Genomic DNA, 23,566 nt, shown 5'->3' on the forward strand with positions numbered 1-23,566 from the left:
GCGCCATCTTCTGGCGCTGTATCCAACTCTTCCAGCTGCCCTGGTGACGGGTGGCTCGCTGGGTAATAATGGGGTTGGGGCTAGCTGTATATTATCAACTGGCCCTAAGCCCGAAATTCATGGCATCACGACAATATTAGACATGGCCATCATGAATTTCTAGTACCGATAAATAAACCACAACACACAGAAAAATATTTTTATAATAAATAAAACAACACAATTAGTGACTGCATCTTTATTGAAATAAAGAACCCCCCTCCGCAGTAATCTTGGGTCAAGGGTCCTGCGCCGTCCCATCCAGATCCAATATCATCTGATTGGTTTGCTGGAAGGCAAAGCGATCAGATGATGTGTCAGGTTCAAGGGCCTGAATCACATGACACAGCAGCTGATTGTATAAACGGCTTTTATACAATCAGTTGATGCATCAGTGCAAAAAAAACCCAAAACTACAAACTTCAGTGCAAACTCCTGTCCGACGGCATCAGCTGATAATTTAGCCGGCCGGGCGGTAAAAAGCCGGCCTCACCGCTCAACTTAGTGTCAGCTGATGCCGTCAGGTGACCGCATCAGCTGATCATCGCCAGGTCCGAGAAAGAGAAAGGAGAGATAAAGAGAGAAAGAGAGAGAGAAGAGAAAGAGGAGAGAGAGAAAGAAAGAGAGAGAGAGAAAGAAGAGAGAGAGAAAGAAAGGAGAGAGAGAATGGAGAGAGAGAAAGGAGAGAAAGAAAGGAGAGAGAAAGAGAGAAAGAAAGGAGAGAGAAAGAGAAAGAAAGGAGAGAGCGAGAGAAAGGAGAGAGAGAGAGCTCCCAGCTGATGTCCGGCTCCTCCCCTCAGTGCATAATTAAATTATAATTATAAATATATTATAAATATAATTTAAAATTAAAAAGAAAAAAAAAAAATTCCGGGACTAGAACTCGCAACCTAATGCTTCTTATGCAAGCACTCTATCCACTCAGCCACTGCTTCTAATGATAAAGATAAGCAGTAATTTGTTAATCTTGACTCCTGCAGTGCTGAAGTCTCTGCTAAAAGCGCAATTCACTTGATTGCTACATGGAGCTGATCAGAGCACTCGTGTTCTGTAGCAGAGCTGACAGTGTTGTGTGGATTACGTCAGACCTGGAGGAGTATTTGTGGATTAATAAAGGGGTGAAACAGGGTGGTTTTTTGTCTTTTATTCCAAATAAAGGATTTTTCGCGGTGTGTTTTCTTTACTTTCACTTTCAGTTTAATCATGAAAGGTGTCTCGGGGAGACGCCTGGCATGATTAACTTCATTATTACCCCGATTGCCACCGCACCAGGGCAATTCGGGATGAGCTGGGTAGAGTTCCGGCACTGTCGCATCTAATGGATACGGCTATTCCGGGCGGCTGCTGGGTGATATTGTTAGGGTGGTGGGCTCCCCGTACCATGGCGCTCTCCATCCTGACAATACCAGCCTCCAGCCGTGCGGCTTTATCCTGGCTGGTATCAAATATGGGGGAAACCGCATTTTTTTTTTATTTATTTATTTTACTGCATGATGTAATTAAAAAAAAAATTCTTTACCCGGACTAGAACTCGCGACCTAATGCTTCATAGGCAAGCTCTCCATCCACTGAGCTATTGCCCCTATTGCTAAAGATAGGCAGATTTTATAATCTTGAAGCCTGCAGTGCTGACTGAAGTCTCTCCTGACAGCGCGATTCACTTCATTGCTACGTGGACCTGATACAGCGCGATGGTGTTCTACGGTGCTGCTACATCTTCAGGGAGCAGAGCTGACAGTGTCATGTGGATTACGTCGGACCTGGAGGGGTATTTAGTGATTAATAAAGGGATGAAACAGGGTGTTTTTTTGTATTTTATTCCAAATAAAGGATTTTTCGCGGTGTGTTTATTTACTTTCACTTTCAGGTTGATCACAGAAGGTGTCTCGGGGAGACGCCTGGCATGACCAACCCCGTTATCACCCTGATTGCCACCGCACCAGTGCAATTCGGGATGAGCTGGGTAGAGTCCGGGACTGTCGCATCTAATGGATGTGGCTATTCCAGCCGGCTGCTGGGTGATATTGTTAGGCTGGAGGGCTCCCCGTACCGTGGCGCTCCCCATCCTGACAATACCAGCCCACAGCCGTGCGGCTTTATCCTGGCTGGTATCAAATATGGGGGAAACCGCATTTTTTTTTTATTATTATTCATTTATTTATTTTGCTGCACGATACAGACCCGCCCGCCGGCGGCTGTGATTGGTTGCAGTGAGACACCTGTCACTCAGCTTTGGGACGTGTCTGACTGCAACCAATCATAGGCACCGGTGGGCGGGGAAAGCACGGAATAACTAATTAACTAATGAAGCGGCAGCCATTTTCTAAAGAGGAAAAGACACCGCAGATTTGTGACAGATGTGGAGCGAGACGCCCATGATCGGTGAGTAGGAAAGGGAGAGGGATTGTGCTGTGGACGCAGGACGCATGCAGATAGCAACATGTGTACATAGCCTTACTGTGAAAAGCCACGTTTATGGTGATCGAACCGTTCTCGAATGTAACTCAAACTGTCGTGCTTTTAGCAAAAAGCTCGAGTTCGAGTTCGATCTCAAGCACCCCCCAAAATCACTCGAACATGAAATTGGCAAACCTCGAACATCGCTCATCTCTAGTTGTTATGGATGTGGACATGCCTGTTGATTTTGACCAGTCTCATAGACTGAGCCCACCACATGTATTGCAATCCACCATAACATAATTGCCTGCACCTCCCTCACATTCTGCTAGTTTATCGTGTACAATCTACTCTGCCCTCTCTCAGCACACTTTCCAACCCTCGGTTCTGCAATTTTGGTTGTGGACACAATTATTTCCTCTCACACATGCCATAGCTAAGCGCTTGAAATTCACCATATCCAATCTGTTGGCCACGGAAATGCTGCCATTTTCCCTGGGGGATACAGAATGTGTCAGAAGGCTGATGGCCATTGAAATCCACCAGTATCAGTTGCCCAGTCAACATTAATTTTCTAATAAAGCTGGGCCTGTGCTACACCATCATGTCACAGCCAAGATTACCTTTTCCTAGAAAAACTCTGTACCTCCCACAATGCATTTCACCACTGACACCTGGACAAGCAAGCATGGCTACATCTCACTGACTGGACACTGGGTTACTCTGGTGGCTGTGGGTCAGGCAGGGGAGGGGCTTCTCCCCAAGTCTTAAAATCCCCAAGGCTTGCAGGATAATCTCCACTGCTTCTGTTTCCTCCACCTCCTCTAGAGCCTTCACTGTATACTCAACCTTTTTCTTAATGTAACATGTGTTCTAACAGTGCAGAGAGAATCTCACCCAATTTCGTACAGTGCAGTGAGGGCTTATTACAATCAGGCAGTGCTGAAATTAATATGCCTTGGTCAACGCAGTCAACCAGCTACAGAATTATTGACTGCTAACCACTCTGAGTTTGATCAATGGGTGTCTCTACTGAACCTGGAGCCAGGGAAGGGTGTCTTTGATAACGGTGCAAACCTAGTGGAGGCCCTACGCCTGAGTGACATCACACATGTGCCTTGCATAGCTGACGTCTTCAGCCTAGTTGTACAGCAATTTCTAGGGCACTTTCTGGCCTGGATGTGTAGCTGAAGAATGCACGGTCTCTTTGTGCTAACTTTTGCCGTTCGCACCCTATGGCTAATCAAGTTGCATCGCTACAAGGTCTTTCGGACTACCGGTTAACAGCTTGATGTACGAAGTGCCGACATGATGGAATTCCAATCTGCACCTGTTACAGCGACTGCAGCAGCAGGAAATCCTGGTGACCTATGTAATGACGTTTAGCTTTGGAACTGCAGATGTGAGGCAAATCAGGATTGCGTAGTGGGCACAAATGAAGGCCTTCTGCAACCTTCAGCACAGTTTTGAAATGGCTACATAGATGGTAAGATATGACAATGCCATCATCAGCATCACTATTTTGGTCAACTATATGTTGGAGCACATTTTGAAAAGTCTGCGGGAGATGGTGGTGGTCCTAAAGGAAGTGGGGAAGCAGAGGAGGATTAGGAAGGGATACCATTTTCTGTGAGAGCCTGACAGTCATTGCACAGGCTAGTGTTATGGGAGGGTGGAGTCCATCAATCGGGCTCATCATAATAGAATAACTGATAGTGAAAGTGCAGGAGCTGAGGAACAAATGGAGGAGGAAGAGGTGATGGGCGCAGAAAACTCGAGATGAAGAAGATATTGATCCCGTCTCTGCTATCCGTGGTTGGTGGAAGGAGATGGAGAAGGCAAGCTTGAGTGCTACCCTGCCACCAACACAACATGGACTTGGACATCATAGAAGCATCCAACACATAAGCGTCTTCTTACTGCACTATCTGCACCATTATGTCTGTATTCTTAGGATTAGAAATAGTGCTGACTACTGGTTTTCCAGTCTGTTAGATGCACGATACAAGAGTAAATTAGAAAATTTAGCAAGATTGTTCCCCCCTGGAAAGGGATGCGCAGATGCTGGAGTATCAAAACAAGCTTGTAGACCATCTTAACAGTAGTTTTCCACAAGATAAAAGTGAGGCCCACAGCATGCATGGCAGTTCTAGAATTCCAACCACAGGAACATTGCATCATCATCACAGAAAGATTAATAGCAGCAGTTCAAGTGATAGAAGCAATTTCTGTGATGTTTGGCACACAGTTTTTAAAATATTGCATGCACCAGCAGAACAGAGTACATGTCAGACACATAGTGAATGACTGGAGAGGATGATGCAGGAGTATTTAGAGCTCAATATCAATGCCATAAGTGGTGGTTAGACCCTTTTGCATTTTGGTCTTCAAAAATGGAAGAGTAACCTGAGCTTGCCAGTCACGCCTTGGAAGTTTGGCTTGCCCAGCAGCCAGCATTCTCTCAGAAAGTGTCTTTAGTGCTGCTGGCAGTATACTAGCAGATAAGTGCATCTGGCTGTCCCCTGAAAGTGTAGACCATCAAACTTTCATCAAGATAAACAAGTCATGGATGTCCAATGATTTTGCCACCCCAGTCCAAGACTATGCAGACTAGGCGATGGTGTAGTGCCAGGGGTCTGGGAGAACAAGCCCTACGCCTGTCTGTCATCTTGCTGTCTCTATTGAAGGTATAAATGCTGATTTAGGCCTTGTTACAGGGTCGGTCCCATACATCCATGTTGTGGCATTCAACAATTTGTAGTCTGTGCCAATTGTTGCTACTTTTCCTGGTGTCTGACCTTAATTTTTTGAAATGGGGAGACTCCAAATAGGGTCTCCAATTTGTTTTTTGCCTGTAGTGTCAGGGTTCTGGGACCATCAGTTCTACTCCTGTCTGTCATCTTGCTGTCTCTGGTGAAGGTAGAAATGCTGATTAACGCCTTCACAACCGGTCGATTTTGCGCTTTCCGTTTTTTTTTTTCGCCATTCTTCTTCCAAGAGACATAACTTTTTTTATTTTTAGTCAATCTGGTCATATGAGGGCTTGTTTTTTGTGGAACAAGCCATACTTTTAAACAGAACCACGAGTTTTACCATATAGTGTACTGGAAAACGGAAAATAAATTCCAAATGCGGAAAATGTTAAAAAAGTGTGATAGCACTAGGGTTTTGAGATATTTTATTCACTGTGCTCCCTAAATGGTAAAACTGATGTCTCTTTGTGATGCCTGAGGTCGGTGCGAGTTCATAGACACCAAACACGTATAGATTTACTTGTATCTAAGAGGTTAAAACAAAATCAGAAGTTTGTCCAAAAAAAGTGGTGTACGTTTTACTCCATATTCCGTGACCCGTAGCATTCTCATTTTTCGGTATCTATGGCTCAGTGATCGCTTATTTTTTCGAGCTGATGTTTTTAATGGTTCATTTTTGCACAGATGCTACGTTTTGATTACCTGTTATTACATTTAGCGCAAAATTTGTGGCGACCAAAAAACATAATTTTGGCGCTTGAAATTTTTTTGCCGCTATGCTGTTTACCGATCAGATTAATTGATTTTATATTTTGATAGATCAGGTGTTTCTGAATGCTGTGATGCCAAATGTGTGTGTATTTTTTTATTTTTTTAACCTTTTAATTTTCAAAGGGGCGAATGGAGGGTCATTTGAACTTTTAGGTTTTTTATTTTTTTTAAATTTTTTAAAACTTTTCTAAACTTTTTTTTTTATTTTACTAGGTCCCCTAGGGGACTATATGAATCAGCTGTCTGATCGCTCTGCCATATCTGCTGATCACAGCTATACCACTGTGAACAGCAAATATGCTCATTTTCTGTTTCACCCAGCTCTGGGCCGAGTGAAACAGCAGACCCTGTGCTACCCTGACAACCACTGGAAGTCACGTGATCACGTCACGTGACTTTCGATATTGGCGGCATGTAAACGTTCACCGTGCTTGTGATTATAATGGCACTGTCACTTATTGACAATGCCATTTAAGGGGTTAAACGGCACGAGCGGATAACGATTCCACTCATGCCTAGCAGGAACACATTTCAGCTGTATAAATCAGCAAAGTTGTGCGCTGATCTCTTGCTGCTGTCGCCGGTAGCAGCGGGAGATTAACCCTATGACCGCTAGGATGTAATTTTACTGCCCGCGGTCGTTAAGGGGTTAAGGCCTTGTTACAGGGTTGGTCCCATACATCCATGTTGTGGTGTTCGACTATTTGTAGTCTGTGCCAATTGTTGCCCCTTTTCCTGCTGTCTGACTCTAATTTTTGGAAATGGGAAGACTCCAAGTTGTCTTTTGCCTGTAGTGCCAGGGTTCTGGGAGCATTAGGCCTACACCTGTCTGTCATCTTGCTATCTCTGGTGATATTAGATATGCTGGTTCAGCCCATGTTACAGGGCCAATCCTATGCATCCATGTTGCTGTGTTAAACTATTTGTCATCTTTGCTAATTGTTGCCACTTTTCCTGTTGTCTACCTGATGTTTTTTTAAATATCAAGAGTCCAAGATAGGTCTCTAAAGCCTGCTTTACACGTTACAATGAATCGTGCGATCGCATTTGCGATCGCACCCGCCCCCATCGTTTGTGCGGCACGGGCAATTTGTTGCCACACAGAACGCCGTTCGGCATCACAGTGACGTCACACAGCGGCCAGCCAATAGAAACGGAGGGGCGGAGATGAGCGGGACATAAACATCCCGCCCACCTCTTTCCTTCAGCATTGCCGGCGGCCGCAGGTAAGCTGCAGTTCATCATTCCCAGGGTGTCACACGGAGCGATGTGTGCAGCCCCGGGCATGATGAACAGGACGTGCAATTTTTAGAAAATGAGCAACGTGTCAGCGATGAACGAGAAGGTGAGTATTTCTGCTCGTTCATAGCTGTCACACGCTACGATATCACTAACTATGCTGGATGTGCGTCACTTATGACGTGACCCCGCCGACATCTCGTTAGATATATCGTAGCGCGTAAAGCCCGCTTAAGTTGTCTTGTCTCAACTAGAAGATATATATGGTGTGAACACTGTCATTAAATGAGTAGTTTTATGAGGTGCTAGTGAGGGGACCTAGGTCCAGACGATAGAGCAATACTACAAAACACTGCACTCTCATTTGGCATGAGGTAGACGTAAAAGTAAATCAACAGATTCGTTTTTTTGCGTGCAAAAATAAGTGTATTTATTTATAACAAAATAAGTGGGAGGGACTAAAGGACGTTTCGGCCCAACCTGGGCCTTCTTCATACCAAGTCACACTGGAAGAGGATAGAGAAAGAAAGTAATCACTATTTACATATAAAATAGGAAAACATATTTACAAATCATATACATATATACATAATTACATGAATCAATATGTCATTGTGGTTGTAAGAACAAGGTCAGTAATAACATTTTGGTTGAAGAGTGGAAGAAGAACTCGACAAGGTAAGAGATGACAGTGGATTGGCGTACCTCCATTCATAGAAGCGTTAGTTTCACTAGAGAAATTCTTCTTTCCTTATTATAAAGGTTATTGTAGGTGCAGAGCAGGTGGAAAATTCCACCCAGGAACAAATGATTGTACTAATCACAGCGTATAAGCCCTGTAGATAAAGGGTATATTTATAGGGGAATAGCATTTCTATATAAGGTTAGCACTGCGGGGGAGGGGAGCAAGTTACCTTGCTTGCTTTAGCAAGTAGATTGTTCATGCAGTTTGCTTTATAGGATAGAGGGATTTTAGTGACTTGTGGCACAAGTCACTAAAATCCCTCTATCCTATAAAGCAAACTGCATGAACAATCTACTTGCTAAAGCAAGCAAGGTAACTTGCTCCCCTCCCCCGCAGTGCTAACCTTATATAGAAATGCTATTCCCCTATAACTATACCCTTTATCTACAGGGCTTATACGCTGTGATTAGTACAATCATTTGTTCCTGGGTGGAATTTTCCACCTGCTCTGCACCTACAATAACCTTTATAATAAGGAAAGAAGAATTTCTCTAGTGAAACTAACGCTTCTATGAATGGAGGTACGCCAATCCACTGTCATCTCTTACCTTGTCGAGTTCTTCTTCCACTCTTCAACCAAAATGTTATTACTGACCTTGTTCTTACAACCACAATGACATATTGATTCATGTAATTATGTATATATGTATATGATTTGTAAATATGTTTTCCTATTTTATATGTAAATAGTGATTACTTTCTTTCTCTATCCTCTTCCAGTGTGACTTGGTATGAAGAAGGCCCAGGTTGGGCCGAAACGTCCTTTAGTCCCTCCCACTTATTTTGTTATAAATAAATACACTTATTTTTGCACGCAAAAAAACGAATCTGTTGATTTACTTTTACGTCTACCTCATGCCAAATGAGAGTGCAGTGTTTTGTCTTGTCTCAACTGGCAGGTGTGTGAGCACTAGCCCTACACCTGTCTCTCATCCACCTCAATATTTCTTATGTCAATTGGCTAGGAAGCTAATGGCAGTGCTAAAACAATGGGGCTTCAGTATAAAAAGGCATTTTTCCTATTTTAGAATCTTTTCAACTCCCCTAAAGGTTTTTTCTCTGTTTTATATTTGGCTTCCATTGAATCAGCTACCACAGTGCAGGTGCACTTGAAAACGCACAGTCGGCTACCACTGGGGCTGATGGTGATGGCAACCTGGATCGTAGGCACTCCGCAAGCAGGATCGGGCCCCAGGGAGTGAATGGTGGGATCCGGCACAGAAAGCAGGGAGACCACACATTGGGGGATGCAGTGCAACTTCGGTTTTACTCACTGTGGTGTTGAACTGTGGCTCTGAGGACAGTCATCACTGGGAGGCATGGATATCACTGAGGTCCACAGACATCACTGAAAGGTATATACATTACTGGTAGGCATAGACACGGCTGTAGGGCACAGACATCAATGGGAGTATATATGCATCAATGGGAGGCAAAGACATGGCTGTGGGGGCACATACATCACCTGGGGGCATGGACATCACTGGAAGACCACAGACATCACTGAGGGGAAAAACAACTCTGGGGGGCATGCAACACTTGAGTTGGGGGGGCACAAAGCACTGAGAGGCATGTACAATACTGAAGATAGTGGGGCTGCCGCTCCTCTTCTTCTGTGGGGAAGGAGCACATCAAGCACTTCCCTGCTAACGAAGTGCATCCTCAGCACGTTGGTACTGGCCAGTGTGAGGACCTACTCAATCAGTGTTTGCACACACAGTGTTCAGTAGGGAACGCTGGGTGTATGTTTTTGCAGTGCACAAGTGTTCACAGCACACGTTTGGGTTTAAAAGACCAGCAGCCGGCAAGATGCGGCTGCTAAGCACTGCAGTCCAGAGGAATCTGTCCGAGGACCGCAGAAATGGTAATAACATTACAAGCATCTACATGCAGGCATGAGTTTCCCACCCCTGCTATATGTGTCAATCAACCTAATAATTCCAACAAAGAATTCATAGGCTCTTACATTTGTTTGTAATAGCGCACTATCCTTGAAAGAGTATATGTTTATTATATAAAATTAACATTGTCAAAATACACTTAATCATAACTAAATGTTTCAATATATAATTTTTCCTTGGTTGTAAATATACTACTGTACAAAGCTTGTGTTTAAATTCATCTACTCCAGAGAGCCACATGATGGCAGAAGATGGTTTCTCTCCATCACAACTCGCAGCCGTGTTTTATTTACTGTATTAACCATAGCAGATTAGGCCTGCTTCAAATTATTCACTAGCATTCAGTATAATAAAATATTATGCCTGTTTAAAAGAACGCTTTTTTGTACTTGACATACCCGTTTGTAATGTGAAAAAATGCATTTAAAAGGGTACAGTTGTAATTATATAACATACAATTGTAAAAAAAAAACATTCCAAATAGGTTTCTGACATACGTTTGCGCACATATCCATTTTGATCATGTTGTTTTTGTGTGTGTTTTTTTTACAGGATGCAAAAAACATATTCTGCAGTGTTAAGTTATCCTTTAAAAAAAAGATTACATTTTTTTTTAATTAAATTGTTGTCTAAGAAAGTTGTATACATTTGCATTATCGTACATTTGCATGGTTTTTTTTCCGAGAAAACCAACAGCACAACCTTCTGACATTCTTCCCATGTCAGATAAAAAAGAAACAGATGATTTTTTTTTTTAAATATATACAAACAGATGCAAAGTATGTGTTAAAAATCGGATGTGCATAACCTGCATGTTTGTCTGTTTTACAAAGATCATTTTGTTTGTTTGTTTACTATATAGAAACATTTAGCTATTGGAAGTGGTTATCCAGATTTGAGAGCAAAGTCTGCAGTCACTGTAGGTACTGCTGCTGGGTGCAGGCGCTAATATCATCGCATGTATGCAGTTTGCGTACCTGCAGTCAAATGTCGACTAGACGTGTTCGGCTTCTCACAATTCGTTTCTATTGACAGAAGCCTGATGAGACTAATCTTCATGTTACCGCATGTACGGTATGCAAATCGCATACATGTGGTTATGTAACCGCTCACTCGCACCGTCAATACTGGTAAATCCTGGCAGCAGGTATCCCACATGTTGTCATGATTCAGATGTCTGCAGACATACACTACTCGCAAAAATTAGGGATATTTGACTGTTGTGGGAAATTTATACAAAACGTACGAAGTACGCTCTACAATAATATTTTATCATGAAAGTATGGAATTTAAGTAGGAGCAGCAAATGGTGTTTTCCTCATCGCAACAATTTATTAGAACAAAACCCAGCAACAATACAGGGTATACCTCTCAAAAATGTCAAGGTCTCAATAACTTGTCATGTGGCTTTGAACATCAAATACAGCTTGACAATGACATCTCATGCTGTTTACAAGTCAAGTTATTGTCTGGTGAGGCATGGCATCTCACTCTTCTTGAAAGGTGGGTAGAGTTACGAGCCTCTACATGGCAACTCAGCTGATCACATAGGTCTTCCATGGGATTCATGTCTGGAGAAAGTGCAGCCCACTCCATTTGAGGTACCCTAGTCTCCAGCAGCCATTCCTTAATGATATGCCTCAATTAATTTGAACATTGTTGTCCATAAAGATGAAATTAGGCCTCTGTTGTTCATGCAGAGGCACAATGACTGTATTAATGATATTACTCAAGTAGTAGAGTTTTGTCACTGTAACATTCGCAAAGTAGACATACCTGTTCATACTGTATCACTGTAACACTGTAACATACTGTAACACTACCACCACGAAAGACTCGTTTGGTGATAACAGTGGCTGATTCAAAGCGCTCTCCTTGAGATCTCTAACATCGTTGGTAGTCATCATTTCTACTCAGTGTGAATTGACTTTAATCCGTGAAAAGCAATGAGGTCCACTGGTCTTTGTCAAGCATAGATGGTCCCTGGCCCATGCAAGACAATGACACCTGTGCCTGATGGTGTGGTCAAGTACCCTTGCATGTCATCTAGCAAAGAGACCATGCTGATGTAAATGTTTTTAAATAGTCTGACATTACATTTGAGTGCGTCTCTCTAGTGATGAGTGAACCCATGTATATTCAGGTTCACCAAACCAGCACAGACTAAAAAAAAATGGGTTTGGCAGCTGAACTTGATCACGAACTTGACTGTGGACAATGAACTCCATATCAGTCAATGGAGACAAGAAGTTTTGGGCTTTAAAAGGGCTGTAGTATGCGCCAGAGGGGTTCAGATGGAAGTTAAATGGTTGTATGAGCAGGATAGTTATAGGTATATACTGTGTTTCCCAGAAGAAAGTATCCACGTCAGTCACCTACCATGAAATTCTTTGCCGCTGCTGAAAGAATTCACGTCAGCCGCCTACCATGATATTCGCTGTCGCTGTTGCAAGTATCCACATTGGCCGCTGCTACTATGTCCATTCCAACCACAACACTGGCTGCTGCTTTTGCTGTTTCTAAAACCAAACACAGTTTGTATTCGTGGTACCACGTGCTGAGGTACTGTTTATCCCCTGGGGCTGCGCTCTGTCAGCTGCCTACCTGAGTGTGTGCCTATTGTCACTTCCAGTGACTTTAGTGAAGGAAGTGGCTAATCCAGTTTGCTCCTCCAGGCCAGTTATTGGTATCTTTGTTTCAGTGGACCCACTAACCATGTGAACATAATCTTGTGAACATAACAATTTGCCTAGGCCATGGATCCCGCTGGCCCCTGCCATGCTCAATTCACCGCTCTGCAGCAAGAGGTCATCTGGCAATGTGAACAACAAGCCCAGATGTTGAATCATCTTTGGTCACTGGACACCCACTTTCAAGCAATGTCTTTGTCGAATGTGGTACTGGTTGCAGTTCTCACTCCAGCAACAAATCCAACTCCAAATTCCAATCTTTTTCTGATGTCTCCTTCACATTTTGATGGTGATCTCCAATTATGCAGATGCTTAATAAACCAGTGCTCCCTGCACTTTGAGCAGCTGTCCCATATGTTCGCATCGGATCAGATCAAAGTGGTCTTTATGATGTCACACCTGAGTGGCAAATCTCTGGCTTGGATTAACCCACTCTGGGAGAGAAGTGATCCAATTAGCCAAAATCTGCCAGTCTTCTTGGAGACATTCCACAAGATCTTTGATAAGCCGGATTCAGTTTCTTTGGTCACATCCTCACTATTCAGACTTCACCAAGTGAGCCTCACCATAAACCACTATGCCACCTGGTTCCATACCCTGTCATCTGAACTGGGCTGGAATAACAAAGCACAGGTGGCTGTATTCTGGCAAGAATTGTCTGGATAAATTAAGGATGAGCTGGCAGGTCGAGCTGTGCGATCCTCTTTGGACGACCTAGTATCGCTGGTTATCTGCATCGATCTATGGTTCCAAGAATGATTCAGAGACATGAAGCATGAGAAGAGGTCATTGCACCAGGCTCCTTCTTTCCAGAGGCCCACCATGTCGCTACCAGCAATTTCCATTGCTTTCTCCAAGCCCATGGAGGTAGATCAAGTGCGTCCAGCCAGTTGTCTCCATGAGATCAGTCGCACCAGTGAGGGGAGCTATTACTACCGCCGTGAAGTGCCACACACATAATCCACTTCTGAAGCCGGGAAACTACCCAGTCTAGGGTGGTAGGTAGAGCAAGTTATCTTCACCTATATATATGACCGTGTCCACAACGAGTGGTGTCTGGTTCTCGAAGACGGTCTTGCTGGACTCTGGTGCTGATAGGAATTTCATACAGCAGACCATAGTGGATTGGTATTGGATTCCCATTTGTAAGCTTCAAGCTCCCAATACTGTGCTATCTGTGGACAGAAAGCCTCTGCCTCAGGCCATCAAGTTCATCACCAGGGAAGTTGACCTCCATGTGGGAATGCTGCATACAGAGAAAATCGACTTTCATGTGTTACCAGGAATGTCACACCAACTGTTACTGGGTGTGCTGTGGCTTCAGAAGCATGAACTGGTTTTGGACTGGAGATCTGGAGATGGGACACTTCTGCCAAGAAAGTTGTCTCATTTCTATGCAACCTGCTCGGCCGCCAGTGAAAACCTTTAATCTTCCAGAGCTGCCTTCTGCCTACTGGGCCTACACTGATGTCTTCAACAAAAAAGAGAACCTTCTGCCAAAAAGACTATATGACTGTCCTATCGACCTCTTTCCTGGGTCCACTCCTCCTTGCGGTCAAATCTATCCTCTGTCTCAGGCTTAAGGTGGTGTCACACACAGCGACATCGACAACGACGTCGCTGCTACGTCACCATTTTCTGTGACGTTGCAGCGACGTCCCGTCGCTGTCGCTGTGTGTGACATCCAGCAACGAGCTGGCCCCTGTTGTGAGGTCGCCGCTCGTTGCTGAATGTCCAGCTTCATTTTTTGGTCGTCGCTCTCCCGCTGTGATGCACAGATCGCTGTGTGTGACAGCGAGAGAGCGACGAAATGAAGCGAGCAGGGAGCAGCAGCCGGCATCTGGCAGCTGCGGTAAGCTGTAACCAAGGTAAACATCGGGTAACCAAGGTGGTTACCCGATATTTACCTTCATTACCAGCCTCCGCCGCTCTCACGCTGCCAGTGCCGGCTCCTGCTCTCTGCACATGTAGCTGCAGTACACATCGTGTAATTAACCCGATGTGTACTGTAGCTAGGAGAGTAGGGAGCCAGCGCTAAGCAGTGTGCGCGGCTCCCTGCTCTCTGCACATGTTGCAGCACAGCAACGCGTGTCGTTATGATCGCTGCTTCGGCTGCTGTGTTTGACAGCTAAGCAGCAATCATAACAGCGACTTACAAGGTCGCTGCTACGTCACAGAAAATGGTGACGTAACAGCGACGTCGTTGTCGCTGTCGTTTAGTGTGAACCCAGCTTTAGTTTCAAGCCATGTCCGAGTACATCAAAGAGAATTCAAGAGGAAGAGGATTCATCTAAAATGCCTCCCAACCAGCCGGAGCCAGATTCTTCTTTGTAAAGAAAAAGACGGGTCTCTTCTACCATGTATTAACTACACCATGTTCCAAATTATTATGCAAATTGGATGTGTCATAGCAATTAATTTTTATATTTTTTCAATGAAACTCATTGGTGGCATTGTGTCTCATGGTTCTTTGGATCACTGAAATCAAATAGCAAAAAGCATCAAATAGTGCGATACCTTGGACAAGGGATGAAAACATTAGATATTTCACAAAAACGTAAGCGTGATCATTGTACTGTGAAGAGATTTGTGGCTGATTCTGAGCACATACGTGTTCGTGCTGATAAAGGCAGAATGAGGAAGGTTTCTGCCAGGCAAGTCCATTGATTAAGAGAGCAGCTGTAAAAGCTATTACAAACCAGCAAACAGATATTTGAAGCTGCTGGTGCCTCTGGAGTCCCTCAAACCTCCAGATTCCTTCAAAGGCTTACTGTGGTGCATAAACCTACTATTCGGCCACCCCCAACCAGTGCTCACAAGTAGAAAAGGTTGCAGTGGGCCCACACATACATGAAGACTAATTTTCATACAGTCTTGTTTACTAATGAGTTTTGAGCAACCCTGGATGGTCCAGATGGATGGAGTAGTGGATGGTTGGTGGATCACCACCATGTCCCAACAAGGCTGCGACGTCAGCAACGAGGTGGAGGAGTTATGTTTTGGGCCAGAATCATTGGGGAGACATCTGGTAGGCCCCTTTAGGGTTCCTAAAGGTGTGAAAATGACCTCTGCAAATTATATAGAGTTTCTGACTGACAACTTTCTTCCATGGTACAAAAAGCAGAAACGTGCCTTCAGGAGCAAAATCATCTTCATGCATGACAATGCACCATCTCATGCTGCAAAGAATACCTCTGTGTTATTGGCTGCTATGGGCATAAAAGGAGATAAACTCATGCTGTGGCCACAATCTTCCTCTGAGCTAAACCTTTGAAAGAGAGAGAGAACCTTTGGAGTATCATCAAGCAATATATCTATGAGGGTGGGATCCAGTTCACATCAAAACAGCAGCTCTGGGAGGCTATTTTGACATCAAGCAAAGAAATTCAAGCAGAAACTCTCCAAAAACTCACAATTTCAATGGATGCAAGAACTGTGAAGGTGATATCAAAGAAGGGTTCCTATGTTAACATGTAACTTGGCCTGTTAGGATGTTTTGGATTTAAAAAGCTTTTCATTTCAGTGGATGTGACCTCCTATCTACTGTTCCTAATAAATTGGAACAGTGCATTTTGAGGTTTTGTTTTTTTAATTTTGAAGATTATACTGTTATCCTTGGGAGATTTATTCAATAAAATTTGATGCATACTTTAATGGGTGATGACTTTTATTAGACTGACTGTCATTTGCACCGACCATTTAGGAAAATCAGAGAAAAATACAATTTGTTTAATAATCTGGAACATGGTGTATAAAGGTCTCAACCAAATTACAGTAAAGAATAAATCTCTGCTACCACTTATACCAGAAATTATTGACCTTTTCCGAGGTTCCAGGATTTTCTCCAAACTCGACCTCCATGGTGCATACAACCTTGTCCGGATACGGTCAAGTGATAAATTGAAGATGTCCTTCAATACTCATGATGGCCACTATGAGTACTGAGTAATGCCATTTGGGCTCAGCAATCCCCCAGTAGTCTTCCAGGAATTTGTCAGTGATATATTCTGAGATCTGCTCTACTCGTGGGTGGTATTGTAACTTGAAGAAATCTTGGTGTTCTGTACCGATCTGCCTACACACAGAAGAGATTTTTGGCAGGTGTTGCAAAGACTAAAGGGGGCTTTACATGCTACAATATCGCTAATGCGAAGTCGTTAGGGTCACGGAATTTGTGACACACATCTGGCCGCATTAGCGATGCCGTTGCGTGTGACACCTATGAGCAATTTTGCATTGTCGCAAAAACGTGCAAAATCGCTCATCGGTGACATGGGGGTCCATTCTCAATTATCATTACTGCAGCAGTAATGAAGTTGTTCCTCGTTCCTGCGGCAGCACACATCGCTCCGTGTGACGCCGCAGGAACGAGGAAACTCTCCTTACCGGCCTCCCGGCCACAATGCGAAGGAAGGAGGTGGGCGGGATGTTACGTCCCGCTCATCTCCACCCCTCCGCTTCTATTGGGTGGCGGTTCAGTGACGCTGCTGTGACGTCGCTGTGACGCTGAACGAACCGCCCCCTTAGAAAGGAGGCGGTTCGCTGGTCACAGCGACGTCGCCGGGCAGGTAAGTAGTGTGACGGGTCCGGCCGATGTTGTGCGGCACGAGCAGCGATTTGCCCGTGTCGCACAACAGATGGGGGCGGGTACCCACGCTAGCGATATCGGTACCGATATCGCAGCGTGTAAAGCGGCCTTAAGGGAAAATTGTCTTTATGTCAAATACGAGAAGTGCCTCTTTGAGAGGTCTTCTCTTCCTTCCTTAGGCTGCACAATATTGGAAACTGGCAGGAGGATGGATCCAGAAAAGGTAGCAGAAGTGACCCCAGCCCGATGGTTTGAAGGTGATCCAGCAGTTCCTCGGAATCGCCAATTATTGTCAGTTCATCCCGCAATTCTCATCCCAGATTAGTCTAATCTTTTCTTCGATGGCAAATCCTAAGACATGAACTCCAGAAGTGGAAGATGAATTTGTTGACCTCAAGCAGGCCTTCTCCTAGGCTCTGGTGCTGTATAGACCGGTGACTAGCAAGCAGTTTATCCTGAAAGTAGATGCTTTGTCCTCTGGTGCCAGTGCGATTCTCATGTAGAAGTCTAATGTGGTTAAGACGGTAATTTATGGAACTTTTTCCAGGGCCTTCTGTCTTGCCTAGCGCAACTACTCAATTGTCGACCAAGAACTCTTGGTAATCAAGATGGCTCTGAAAAAATGATGATATCTGCTGGAGGGTGTGGTGCAACCTGTCATTATCTACATCGATCACAAGAACTTGGCCTTCCTACAGTTCGCTCAAATGTTGAATTTGCACCAAGCCCGGTGGTCATTGTTCTTCACTTGCTTCAACTTCATTCTGCATTTCTGCCTAGCTGAGGAGAACGTCAAGGCCAATAAGCTGGGGAATTGAAAACTTTTTTGAAAGAAAATGCGACCGATTTTTTTTATATGCTTGTGTAGTCCTAGCTTTAAAACCTTAATCCTTCTTTTTACAGTAATTGGTCTAAAATTGTTTAAAGCCAATCCCTTTCGTGACATCCGCTGTACATGTATTGCGCTGTAATCATGCTGGCTCACATGCGGCACTGGTACAATCATTAGCAGATGAGAGTTATCTGTCATAGCTTACACCATGCTGTAATGCCCAAAATTGGTTCTGCAACTAATCTATGGCATTTAATCCTTCTGATGCTGCTGTCAATAGTGACAGTGGCATTGATCTACTCACCAGAGGGAGGAAGCTCCCTCTTTCCATTGCCACAACGCAATATCCATGGTATCCCCAACTGCGAGGTCACCCAGGTATGTTAGCCTGTGACGTCTTGCCTTGAGCAGGACCTGATATGCCTCTTGGCTGTGTCTGATTCAGTGATCTAATGCTCTGCAATGCAAAAGCTCACATGCGGTACTGGTACAATCATTAGCAGATGAGAGTTATCTGTCATAGCTTACACCATACTGTAATGCCAAAAATTGGTTCTGCAACTGATCTATGGCATTTAATCCTTCTAATGCTGCTGTCAATAGTGACAGTGGCATTGATCTACTCACCAGAGGGAGGAAGCTCCCTCTTTCCATTGCCACAACGCAATATCCATGGTATCCCCAACTGCGAGGTCACCCAGGTATGTTAGCTTGTGATGTCTTGCCTTGAGCAGGACGTGATATGCCTCTTGGCTGTGTCTGATTCAGTGATAGAGATGAGCGAACCGGTCCCGGTTCGGCTCGAGGCGGTTCGCCGAACGGGGGGTCTGGCTCGAGTTCGGCTCGTCGAACGTTCGACGAACCGAACTCGAGCCCATAGGAAACAATGGCAGGCAATCACAAACACAGTAAAACACCTAGAAAACACCCTCAAAGGTGTCCAAAAGGTGACAAACAACTCACAACACAACACAAACACATGGGAAAGTGACAAGGACATGTACTCATGCGAAAACAAAACAGCTGGACAAGGAAAAAGAGGAGGACACACAGATATAGGCATGGCACGCCCTTCTAAAGTCATGTAAAACACCGCAAGGTGACTCCAAGCGGAGTCTCCCTTTTTTCCAAAAATTGGGCCCCACACACCCACCCCTTCAGTGGCAGCAGTTGTGCCCCAGTTGTACACTTCACAGCTAGATTTGCATCAAGCACATTCAAAAATACGCCATTCTTATCCGTCCCCAGGATGACACCGGGGTAGGTAGCAAAGTCTTTCCTGATCCCAGCTCTGTTCATCTTGGCTTCTTTTAAAAACACAGCAAGCAAGGGTTACTCCAAGCGGAGTCTCCCTTTTTTCCAAAAATTGGGCCCCACACACACCCACCCCTTCAGTGGCAGCACTTGGGCCCCAGTTGTACACTTCACAGCTAGATTTGCATCAAGCACATTCAAAAATACGCTATTCTTAACCGTCCCCAGGATGACACCGGGGTAGGTAGCAAAGTCTTTCCTGATCCCAGCTCTGTTCATCTTGGCTTCTTTTAAAAACACAGCAAGCAAGGGTTACTCCAAGCGGAGTCTCCCTTTTTTCCAAAAATTGGGCCACACAGACACCCACCCCATCAGTGGCAGCACTTGGGCCCTAGTTGCAAACAGGATGTTTTGATTTGCATCAAGCACATTCAAAAATACGCTATTCTTAGCCGTCCACAGGATGACACCGGGGTAGGTAGCAAAGTCTTTCCTGATCCCAGCTCTGTTCATCTTGGCTTCTTTTAAAAACACAGCAAGCAAGGGTTACTCCAAGCGGAGTCTCCCTTTTTTCCAAAAATTGGGCCACACAGACACCCACCCCATCAGTGGCAGCACTTGGGCCCTAGTTGCAAACAGGATGTTTTGATTTGCATCAAGCACATTCAAAAATACGCTATTCTTAGCCGTCCACAGGATGACACCGGGGTAGGTAGCAAAGTCTTTCCTGATCCCAGCTCTGTTCATCTTGGCTTCTTTTAAAAACACAGCAAGCAAGGGTTACTCCAAGCGGAGTCTCCCTTTTTTCCAAAAATTGGGCCACACAGACACCCACCCCATCAGTGGCAGCACTTGGGCCCTAGTTGCAAACAGGATGTTTTGATTTGCATCAAGCACATTCAAAAATACGCTATTCTTAGCCGTCCCCAGGATGACACCGGGGTAGGTAGCAAAGTCTTTCCTGATCCCAGCTCTGTTCATCTTGGCTTCTTTTAAAAACACAGCAAGCAAGGGTTACTCCAAGCGGAGTCTCCCTTTTTTCCAAAAATTGGGCCACACAGACACCCACCCCATCAGTGGCAGCACTTGGGCCCTAGTTGCAAACAGGATGTTTTGATTTGCATCAAGCACATTCAAAAATACGCTATTCTTAGCCGTCCACAGGATGACACCGGGGTAGGTAGCAAAGTCTTTCCTGATCCCAGCTCTGTTCATCTTGGCTTCTTTTAAAAACACAGCAAGCAAGGGTTACTCCAAGCGGAGTCTCCCTTTTTTCCAAAAATTGGGCCACACAGACACCCACCCCATCAGTGGCAGCACTTGGGCCCTAGTTGCAAACAGGATGTTTTGATTTGCATCAAGCACATTCAAAAATACGCTATTCTTAGCCGTCCCCAGGATGACACCGGGGTAGGTAGCAAAGTCTTTCCTGATCCCAGCTCTGTTCATCTTGGCTTCTTTTAAAAACACAGCAAGCAAGGGTTACTCCAAGCGGAGTCTCCCTTTTTTCCAAAAATTGGGCCACACAGACACCCACCCCATCAGTGGCAGCACTTGGGCCCTAGTTGCAAACAGGATGTTTTGATTTGCATCAAGCACATTCCAAATCCACAAGCATTTACTCTCCCCAGGATGACACAGGGGTAGTAAATTCCTTCTGGATCCATGACTTGTTCATTTTGATGAACGTCAGTCTGTCCACATTGTCACTGGACAGACGCGTGCGCTTATCTGTCAGCACACACCCAGCAGCACTGAATACACGTTCAGAGACAACGCTGGCAGCTGGACACGACAAAATCTCCAAGGCGTAAGTTGCGAGCTCTGGCCATTTTTGTAGGTTTGAAGCCCAAAAGGAGCAAGGCTCCAGTTGCACAGTCATGGCATCGATGTTCATTTGGAGATACTCCTGTATCATCCTCTCCAGCCGTTGACTATGTGTCAGACTTGTTGTCTCTGGTGGCCTTGCAAAAGAGGGTCTAAAAAAATTATGAAAAGATTCCATAAAATTGCTGTTACCGGCACCAGAAAAGGTCCTACTGGTACGGGTAGACTGTTGAAGATGACGAGACCGTCCCATGTTTGTCAAGTTACAACTGGGAGATTCACTCCCTGCACCTGCACGGTTGTTTGGTGGAAAAGCCGAGCTAAGATCTAGTAACAGCTTCTGCTGATACTCCTGCATACGTGCGTCCCTTTCTATGGCTGGAATTATGTCACAAAATTTGGACTTGTACCGGGGATCTAATAGTGTGGCAATCCAGTAGTCATCATCACTTCTAATTTTGACAATACGACTGTCATGTTGGAGGTAGTGCAACAAAAAGGCACTCATGTGTCTTGCGCAGCCATGCGGACCAAGTCCATGCTGTGTTTGTGGCATAGAGGTGCTACCCGTTCTTTCTTCCTCTGACATCTGACCCCAACCTCTTTCAACTGAAATTTGACCAAGGTCTCCCTCATCCGCTGAGTCTTCCATGTCCATGGACAGTTCGTCCTCCATTTCTTCATGTTCTCCTGCACCTTGCTCAACATTTCGCCTGCTACTATGCGCCCTTGTCGATCCCTGTCCCCCATGGTCCCATGCCTGCTGCGTTGGTGATGATGAACGTCTGGACCTTCGTGATGTTGTTGTCCCTTGCGCATATGAATCCTCCTGTAGTTCCTCCCCTTCATGTTGTCCCACCCCCTGACTCCGAATAGTGTTTAGCGTGTGCTCCAGCATGTAAATGACTGGAATCGTCATGCTGATAATGGCATTGTCAGAGCTAAACATATTCGTCGCCATGTCGAAACTGTGCAGAAGGGTGCATAGGTCCTTGATCTGAGACCACTCCATCAGGGTGATCTGCCCCACCTCTGCATCTCGTTGGCCCAGGCTATACGTCATGACGTATTGCACCAGGGCTCTGCGGTGCTGCCACAGTCGCTGTAACATGTGGAGAGTTGAATTCCAGCGTGTCGCCACATCGCATTTCAGGCGATGAACCGGCAGGCCGAAAGACTTCTGGAGCGATGCAAGTCGCTCTGCTGCGGCGCTTGAACGGCGGAAGTGAGCTGACAGTTTTCGTGCCCTGTTCAGAAGGCCATCTAGGCCGGGATAGTGTGTTAAAAATTGCTGCACGACAAGGTTCAACACGTGAGCCATACAAGGTACGTGTGTCACCTTGCCCAGGCGAAGTGCCGCACCCAGGTTTGCAGCATTGTCGCACACGGCCTTACCAGGCTGCAGTTTGAGTGGAGACAACCATTTATTAAACTCGGACCGCAAAGCTGACCACAACTCCTCAGCTGTGTGACTCTTATTACCAAGACATGTCAAGCTAAAGACCGCCTGATGCCGTTGCGCTCTGCTGCCAGCATAGTAATGAGGGGTGCGTGATTCCTTCTGCGCAGTGAGAACGCTGGTGGCCTGACCAGGCAGGCTTGGGGCGGAGGTGGAGGACCCAGATGAGGTGGAGGATGCAGAAGCAGTGGCGGAACTTGGACAGACAGAGGATTGACACACAAGTCGTGGGGACGGCAAGACTTGTGCAGCAGACCCTTCACCATCTATCACCATAGTTACCCAGTGCCCAGTCAGCGACATGTAACGTCCCTGTCCATGCTTACTGGTCCAAGTATCGGTGGTGAAATGCACCCGTTCACACACAGAGTTTCTCAAGGAAGCGGTGATGTTGTGTGCGACATGCTGGTGTAGCGCGGGCACACCTTTCTTAGAGAAGTAGTGGCGACTAGGCATCTGGTACTGGGGCACAGCGACAGACATAAGGTCTCTAAAATCCTGTGTGTCCACTAGGCGGAAAGGCAGCATTTCGGTAGCCAACAGCTTACAGAGGGATAGAGTCAACCTCTTAGCTTTGTCATGGGTCAGAGGAAGTGGCCTTTTATTTGACCACATCTGAGGGACAGAGATCTGGCTGCTGTGTGTAGACGGTGTTGAGTAGGGTGTCCCTGGAAAAATGCAGGTTTGTGAGGAAAGTGCAGGCGGAGACATGATGTTGCCTTCATCCAACGTTGGTGCTATCGATGTCTGAGAGAGCTGTACACACTCACTTGTTTCCCCTTCCAAACCAACTGACGACCTTACAAGCAAACTGCCTGTTGCGGTTACAGTGGTGGAAGTTTTGCGTGGAAAAACAGGTGTGGCAGCTGTCCCCACAGTCCTAGAAGATGAAGAGCGCGCGGATGCAGTGGAAGGGGCGGGCGGTGGATGGTTCGCTCCGCTAGGCCGCATTGCAGCACGGTGAGCTTCCCACCGGGACTTATGATATTTATTCATGTGACGATTCATGGAAGAAGTTGTCAAACTGCTGAGCTTTTGACCTCTACTAAGAGAATCATGACAAATGTTACA

Source organism: Anomaloglossus baeobatrachus, chromosome 4 (assembly GCF_048569485.1).
Source record: "Anomaloglossus baeobatrachus isolate aAnoBae1 chromosome 4, aAnoBae1.hap1, whole genome shotgun sequence".
Taxonomy (NCBI): Eukaryota; Metazoa; Chordata; class Amphibia; order Anura; family Aromobatidae; genus Anomaloglossus; species Anomaloglossus baeobatrachus.